We start from the raw sequence: 8,562 nt of genomic DNA, 5'->3' as shown, positions 1-8,562 counted from the left end.
ACCTGGGTATGTAGGCTACTGTAACCCTGCAAAGCTGGGTATGTAGGCTACACTGTAACCCTGCAAACCTGGGTATGTAGGCTACACTGTAACCCTGCAAAGCTGGGTATGTAGGCTACTGTAACCCTGCAAAGCTGGGTATGTAGGCTACACTGTAACCGTCATGGTAACCATGCATGTTTTTCTTTCTGCAAGTAAGAGTATTTGGCTTTTGATGTAGAAAATGCCGGTACACATTATTTTATAACTCTACTCCTGTACTACATTTTTCTACCAATAAATATATTTGAAAAAAAGAATGAAATAATACTACTACTACTACTAATAATAAGAAATATATCGCTGCAAAACATAAGATGGGCTGTTATAATGCCAAAATCTAGTAGATTGGTGTAATTTTTTGTTTCTGAGTAGTGGCTGACATTTCCAACCTATGTGCAAAGTTTGCCTGCTGTGGGCTTTATGGTTTCTGACGTGCATACTGTTTTAGCAGAGAATAATAATAATGATAAATGGAACTTTTACAATAGGGATCCACGCACTTCATGCTTGGACCCCTAATAATAATAATAACAAAGTAGAGTAATAATTATTTGACAAAGGCTACTGTTTTGTTGTGCAGGTCAATTTGTAATCAAAGATCTGACCATGAAGCATTGTGCTGTGGCTGATGGGTGTATGAACGGCACATTAAACTCTGGACTCATCAGGACCTCAATAAGCACCGAGTGCTGCTCAACTGACCTCTGCAACTTCCAAAGTGCCCCTGGTAACTTCCCTACATTTACTGTGTTTTGATTATCAGATGCTTCTTTGGACCAATGTACTTGTGACCTCCGCCACGGAGTTGGCTTGGCCTTTGGTCCAGAGTCTCCACCCTAGAATTTGGTTAGATTGCTATAACGTAAAATATTGCTGTAGTGCCCCAATGACTGAAATGACAGGGTTTTTAAAGGCAGTGTGAGGTCATTAGGAGTGATTGTGGGCAGCTGTGCAATGAGGTGGAAGTGGAACAGGCCAGATGTGAGTGAGTGATGCATGGTGGGAACTTGAGTCCATGACAGCATGAAAGGAGGAGCTGGGGTGGAGGTGGGTTGAGGTCAGACAACAAATAACGATAAGAAAGCACTATCCAGCACAGGCTGCCATGCTGGCAGTATGGACGCCTGTCACTCAACTCGACCACGCCCTTAATTATGCATAACTTTAAACCCTTATCAAATGTAAACGTTATAAAAGATATGACCTCGCCCACGGTTGTTATGAAAAGGTGAAACTAGCTATATAGACCAAAACCGTGTTTCAGTTTAGGCTGTAAAGATGTTTAATTACTGTTACAAAGTGGGGCATTTTAACATGAACGACGGGACTTCTGAGTCCTGCCTCAAGTGGCCATTTGAGGAATTACAGCTTAAACATCTTTTCTTTTCTAATGTATGGTAGCACTCAGGGGCGGACTGGGATCATAATTCAGGCCGGGCATTAGATACCAAGCAGGCCAGGCCGATACGGGCCGGCGCGTGTGCCGGCGTCCGAAGGGCGGCGGCGAAAAATTTGGGCCTTTTGAAGCTCAATTTGGGCCGTTTGAAGCCCAATTTGCCAATTTGGGTCGTTTAAAGCCAGATTTGGGCCGTTTGAAGCCCGATTTGGGCCGTTTGAAGCCCAATTTGGGCCAAGTCCAATTTTACAATGAGATGCACCCACTTTAACCCTGAATAAAGTAATAAAACCACTAGTAAACCAGTATTCGGCGCCTGGCCTGCTGTTCAGTGAGTGGCCTGGCCTGGCCTGCAAAAAAAAAAAAAAAAAAAAAAATTTTTTTTTTTTTTTTTTTGCAGACCAGGCCACCGGGCATTTGCCCGACGTGCCCGATTATGCAGTCCGCCACTGGTAGCACTATAAAGAATGTACCTTTTATCTTACAGTGCCCCCTGTCCCTTCTCCCAATGGTAAAAAGTGCTATGGCTACACTTTCGAGCGGGACACCATTGCAAACTGCTTGGGGGATGAGGACCACTGCTTCTCAGCAACAGGTAACAGGTCTATGGCATAATAATGTAACATAATACATTGTAGTTGTAGAAACATAGTCACACATCTGTATCAGGAAATTTGAAGTCACAGAGAAATATGTTTTAGGAGTTGCCGAAAACTGGTAATTTGTGAGCGAAAAAACATTTGGGACTCGTAGCGACAGATTCAAGCAGTTTGTAGTTATGAAAATATTTGCCTTCACATTATTTGATACAGGTATCTGAATGTGTTGCACCATATCCACCGCAGCATTGGTGCAAAAATGTGAGCGTATAGGCTTCTTGATTAGTGATTTGTATAAAAGGTTTTGTGCACCTGTAATGAATAACTTGAGAAGGTTGTGTTTGTGGGAGAGGGAAAAATATCTATAAATCTGCAACTCCTAATGCTTCTCTGTGACTTCAAATTCACTGATACACATTTGTGACTATTTATTTTCTACAACTACAAATGTATTGATACAGATGTGAGAATATTATGTTTCTACAACTACAAAGTAGCTACATTATTATCTTCATACCAGACTCACTCTAATATGTCACATTCCTCAGCTCAGAGGAATGTTTCATGATGCAGCTATATGGTAATGCATTCAGCCTTGTCACTAACACTGTTTTCCTTATCATAGTGCAGGGGATAGTGCAGGGGCGTATGAAAGGCTGTGCCTCCAAGACCGCCTGCTCAGGTATAACATCTGCACAGGCAGCAGGAGTCATAGTGAAAGAGATGAGCTGCTGTGAGGGTGACATGTGCAACAGCCCCAGAAACACCGTTGTGGGTCCAAGAGGTATTGCACTGCAAAACACTCATTTAAGCTACTTTCAAACAAGAACTTGGGGGTATGGTATGGCATAGTGCAGGGATCGCCAGGGTCCTTGAGGGGGTTCCTGGGGGTCCCCCATCAAAATGGGGAATTGTATATATGTGTAGAGATATATAGACCCCCCCCCCCCAGTGCTGTAGTGGTTAAAAAAAAACGTGGGTAAACTATACTTTTGAGGCAGCTTTCTGACACGGCACCGGCAGTGTTATAACAGCGGATAAACTATAAGCTTCCGTGACCGATATACAAGACAAAATATGAGAGTAGAACAACTTAATCTGAATAGCCCTATAAGGTATATCAGGGGTGCCCCACATTTCTGAGTAGCCAGCCAAATAGGAAAAATATCTGGCTAAATATGGGATGGGCCTTGGACCTTCAAGGGGGGTCCGGGGGGATTCTCCCCCGGAAGAAGATTTTGTACATTTTAAAGTAAAATTCGTCAACCTGGTGCATTTGAGAGCAAAATGAAGAGGCTAAATCTATGAAGAACTACACACATCTCTAATGTGTTGTGACTTTATAAATAATTAGGCCTAAACAATCAATATAAAATGTATTTACACATTGTGCACAAATTGCATTCATTGTGACAAATTTACAATAGTTAATATCCAGCCAGAATCATTGCAAATGGATGTTCAAAGTAACAGTTAGCAATAGCATTCAGTTAATCAATGACAGCCAGAGCAGTGCAAATTAATAACATTAGCTTGATTGAGCTCAGCACATCAAGCTTCAATCATTGCTACTTGACAACAATAATGTCAGGCATAATCTGACTAACTGCTTTAACAAGCAATTTATCATTTGCAACCTATATTCTTCGTTTTTTCGGGTTATTTGTGAAAAACTGACAAATCCATTCTGCTTCTTCTGCATCAGAAATTGAACAGAAAAACAGAAAAACGGAAAAACATTTTTAGCAACAACAACAACAAAAATTGAATGGGGGGGCCAGTTTGGGGAATGGGGGGACCCGGCCCGGTCAGGCCCCCCCAACGCCGGGCCTGGGGGGAAAGGGATGGGGGGGTATGGCATAGTGCAGGGATCCCCAGGGTCCTTGAGGGGGTTCCTGGGGCTCCCCCATCAAAATGGGGAGTTGTATATATGTGTAGAGATATATAGCCTACAAGAGCATCTAACATAATGTAATTCCAATTAAACCAATGTCATCTTCATGTTACTGCCCTCAGCTCCCAATCCCAACAACCTAACTTGTTTTGAATGCCAACCTGGAGTTTATGGAGGAGGCTGCACAGAGACAACCACAGATTGCTCGTTCGGTCAATGCTCATCGGTGGGAGTCGTTGTATACAAGGGTATGTAGAAGTGCACGTTTTTCTTTCTGCAACTAAGACTCTTTGGCTTTTGAACTAATTTGACAAAGGCTACTGTTTGTTGTGCAGGTGATAGAGTCATCAGAAATCATAATGTGAAGCGTTGTGCTGATGTGGTTGATTGGTGTGTGAGCGGCTCGTTCAGCGCTGGAGTCCTGAGGGTTGCAATAAGCACTGAGTGTTGCTCCACTCGCCTCTGCAACTCCAAAACTGCCCCTGGTAACTTCCCCATATTTACTGTGTTATGATTATCATATTATGCTTTAGTTGGGTCATTGCCGGTGAATCCGTGACCGTGAAGAGCGAAGGTTCGTTTCTCAGTGGATATATATATATATATATATATATACACACACACACACACACACACACACACACACACACACACACACACACACATATATATATATATATACTGTATATATATATATGTAGAAAAGGCTCCGTAAGGCCCCACCATCAGGCCGGTTCGTGGGGTAACTAACGCCCACGAACCGAAGGAGCCCGCGACCCAACGATGATGTCAGAGTTCACCTTGTGAGGTCATCGGTGATGTCAGGGTTTCCCCTGTGAGGTCATCAATGATGTCATACCGCGAATGTGCTGAGGTATAAAAGCGATGTTCTACTATGCTATCTCTCTCTGCTACCTGCTAACTATCTAACGCTACTACTCTGTATGTTGCTTGCCTTGTGTGATCTGCCTGATACTTCTGCCTGATATCCCAACTAAAAGCCTGAAAGACATCTCTGTGGTTCTAACCAATCACTCATTGCGAGCTCTTACCTAGGATCCAGCGAAACTCAACAAACTTCCTTACAATATATATATATATATATATATATATATATATATGTGTGTGTGTGTGTGTGTGTGTGTGTGTGTTTTATCTTTCAGCGCCCCCTTTCCCTTCTCCCAATGGTAAACAATGTTATGCCTGCAAAGAAGAGGGGGACTGCAGCAGCAACAACATTGTAACCTGCTTGGGGGATGAGGACCGCTGCTTCTCAGCAACAGGTAACGGGCCTATGGCATCAGACTCACAGTAGTTCCTCTGCTCAGAGGAATGTTTCATGATGCAGCTAGACCTGGTGAAGCTCTGCTCAGTGGAATGTTTCATGATGCAGCTAGACCTGGTGAAGCGTTCAGTCCAGTCACTAACATTTTTTTCCTCCTCACAGTGCAGGCGACTCCCGTGAAGGGCTGTGTCTCCAACATCCTGTGCGCAGGTAAATTAGTATCTACACAGTCAGCAGGATCCATAGTAAGTGATCTGATCTGCTGTGAGGGTGACATGTGCAACAGCGCCAACATCACCGATGTGGCTCCAACAGGTACTACACTGCAAAAGAGTCATTCAGTCTATTATTGAGTCCTGACAGTAAAGTTCATCCTCTGTGTCTCCTGAGCTACAGTGTTTACAGCCTCCATGTTTTTTCTGATGTGTTCCTCTATAGCAGTGGTTCTCAAAATTGTTGGGCTGCAGTACCCCTTTTCCCTGATTTCTGAAACCAAGTACCCCCAACTACCACATTTTAAAACGGCAAGAGAAAACTACAGCATACTGTATGATGCAATACATGAATGATAACCCACCTTTTGAAGAATATAACATTACAAAATAATACAGTGGGTGGAAGAGTTGCAATTACTCATTTTATGTTAATGTTTCATTTATTTTCATGATTTATTCTTACATTTTTCCATTTTCCCCTTTCTCTAAAGTACTCCCTGTAGTACCTCCACATACCCCTAGGGGTACGCATACCCCAGTTTGTAAGCCACTGCTCTATAGCAAGTCGTTCTTTCCCTCACTCCCTCTCTCTCTCTTTCTCTCTCTCTTTCTCTCAGAGTCTGTGAGGCTGGTGAATGGGACTAGTCTGTGCTCAGGCAGACTGGAGGTGAAGTCTAACCACTCGTGGGCCTCAGTGTGTGAAGCTGATTTTGACCAGCAGGATGCAGAGGTGGTCTGTAGGGAGCTTGGCTGTGGGGCTCCTTCAGTACTCCAGGGGGCGCTCTACGGAGAAGTGGAGGCTCCAATGTGGACCAAAGAGTTCCACTGCAAAGGCAGTGAGTCTGTCCTCCTGGACTGTGGAAGCTCAGGCTCAGCTAGAAAAAACTGCTCACCTGGCAAAGCTGTTGGACTCACCTGCTCAGGTAGAAGAGGAGCTGCAGCTTGGATTTAGCTTCATTCCTGTTCTAATCAAAGTGATTTTTACTTCTTCTACTAATGACCCTCTTGTCTCTCTCTGTTCAGAACCTGATGATGTCAGGTTGGTCAAAGGAGACAGTCGCTGTGCTGGTGAACTGTGGATGAAACTCCAGGGAGCCTGGAGAGCAGTAGATGATACACTCTTTAGTACCTATTCTGAGTGGAACCTGAAGTTAGCAGCTGTAGTGTGTAGAGAGCTGGACTGTGGCTCTGCCGTTTCAACAGAAAGGAAAAAGTATTCCAAACTGTATTTGGTATGGAGTTTCAAACCTTACTGTCTTCAGCTTGGGTCTACACTGAGGGAGTGTGTAACAACACAGTCTGCCAGCTCCTCTTCCACCCTGCAGATTAACTGCTTAGGTAACACAAACAGTCTCTTCTGTTTGTCTGTGTGTGTGTGTGTGTGTGTGTGTGTGTGTGTGTGTGTGTGTGTGTGTGTGTGTGTGTGTGTGTGTGTGTGTGTGTGTGTGTGTGTGTGTGTGTGTGTGTGTGTGTCCGTCCGTCCGTCCATCCGTCCGTCCGTCTCGCTCTCCCCCTCTCAATTTAATTCCAAATATGTACTTATTTATTTAACCAGATAAAACAATTTTGATATAAAATCTCTGTTACAATTGTGACCTGGCCAAGAAGGCAGCAAAGTTACACATGGGATTATACTGGACATGTTAGCATGGAAGAAACAAAACAATAATACAAACAACAATACAATAAAAAGAATAAAGCAAAGACTACCATCTACACATCAGGGGCCAGTTGCACCAACAGGGTTTAAGACTGGGTATAAGCTAAGTCGGTCATAACTTTACGACCTAACAGCTATGCCGGTTGCTGTACCAAGAGGGCTTAAGCCTTCTTTTCACTAAGCCCAGGCTGGTCAGGAGGAGGCATAAACTGCCTGCGCCTGTAACAGAGATCTCCGTGGTAGTCTAGTCTATCAGCGGAGACCTGCTGTGATTGAGTCCTCACGGTCCTCATGGTCGTCAAGTCGCCTTCGAAGCATGAAATGCGATTATAACGACCTAGTTGTGCCTTCCCAAATGTTGATGTTAGTTTTTTAGAATTTAATACATAGAATTGGGAACGTTACATTCAATTTCATTCAGACTGCCTGGCACTCAATCGCCGCCATTTCCCCCCAGAGCTTCCACAGGAGGAGGGAGGGTGGGAGCAGGGAGGGTGTAGTGACGCACATACAGTAGTGGCCAGCAGGTCGCGAGGCACATTTTTGGGCCAATCAGGGGGCATTCGCCGGCAATTCACATGGACGCGCTTTGCTATGCCCGACATAGTTACGACCAGGCATAAACCGTGTTGGTGCAACCGGCATAAATCCACTCTTAAGACTGGTCTTAACAACGACCGGCATAGGAGTTATGACCAGGCATAACTAAGCCCTGTTGGTGCAACTGGCCCCAGAAGTGTGTATTCTAAACATGCAATCAAAACCCTCTGCAAATCTCAGGTTGCAGAAGGCATAACACGCAGCAGAGCACCAAAGGTGCTGTTCCAAACAACTGTCAAGCTGCCACAATCACAATCACGAAGCAAAAATGGTCACGTGACAATAGTAACAAGAAAACAACAAAATACATAAGAAAGAAAGAACATGGCAAAATAGTTATGCATTGCGGCAAGAGCAGCGCGTGTTAAAGATTTCATATATATATATTTTTAAACTGGACAAAGGGATGAGGGAGACTCATTTCAAACGAGTCTGCAGGTCGTTCCAAGACCAAGGGCCAAAATAAAATAAACTCCTTTTTCAAGCCTCAGTCCACACAGTTGGTACCTTAAAACAGTTTTCATAAACTCTTTGAGGGAGGAACAGTGGAGTCATTTGACGGCCTGAAGAGTAAAATATTCTTTGCAACAGTCTCATTTCTTCCGCTTGTTACAAATAAGACCAAAAAATATACATGCTCCAAATCTGTGTCTTTTCTGGAACATGTTTTTAAGCAACCCATACCAAAAAGATTGATCTTTTATGTTTATAAATCCTGTTCGAATTTTGATCTACTGATCACATGCGGAAGCAGTGGCAGATTGATTTGGAATGTCAGATACCGCAGAAGATATGGGAACAGTTGTGTAAAATACACTTACTATTCTTGATTGTCTGGTTCATATGTCACTTGGCTGGATTGTTAATTTCA

Source organism: Poromitra crassiceps, assembly GCF_964638095.1.
Source record: "Poromitra crassiceps genome assembly, chromosome: 8".
NCBI lineage: Eukaryota > Metazoa > Chordata > Actinopteri > Beryciformes > Melamphaidae > Poromitra > Poromitra crassiceps.
The sequence above is the reverse complement of the archived record's forward strand: the minus strand, read 5'-3'. Positions refer to the sequence as shown.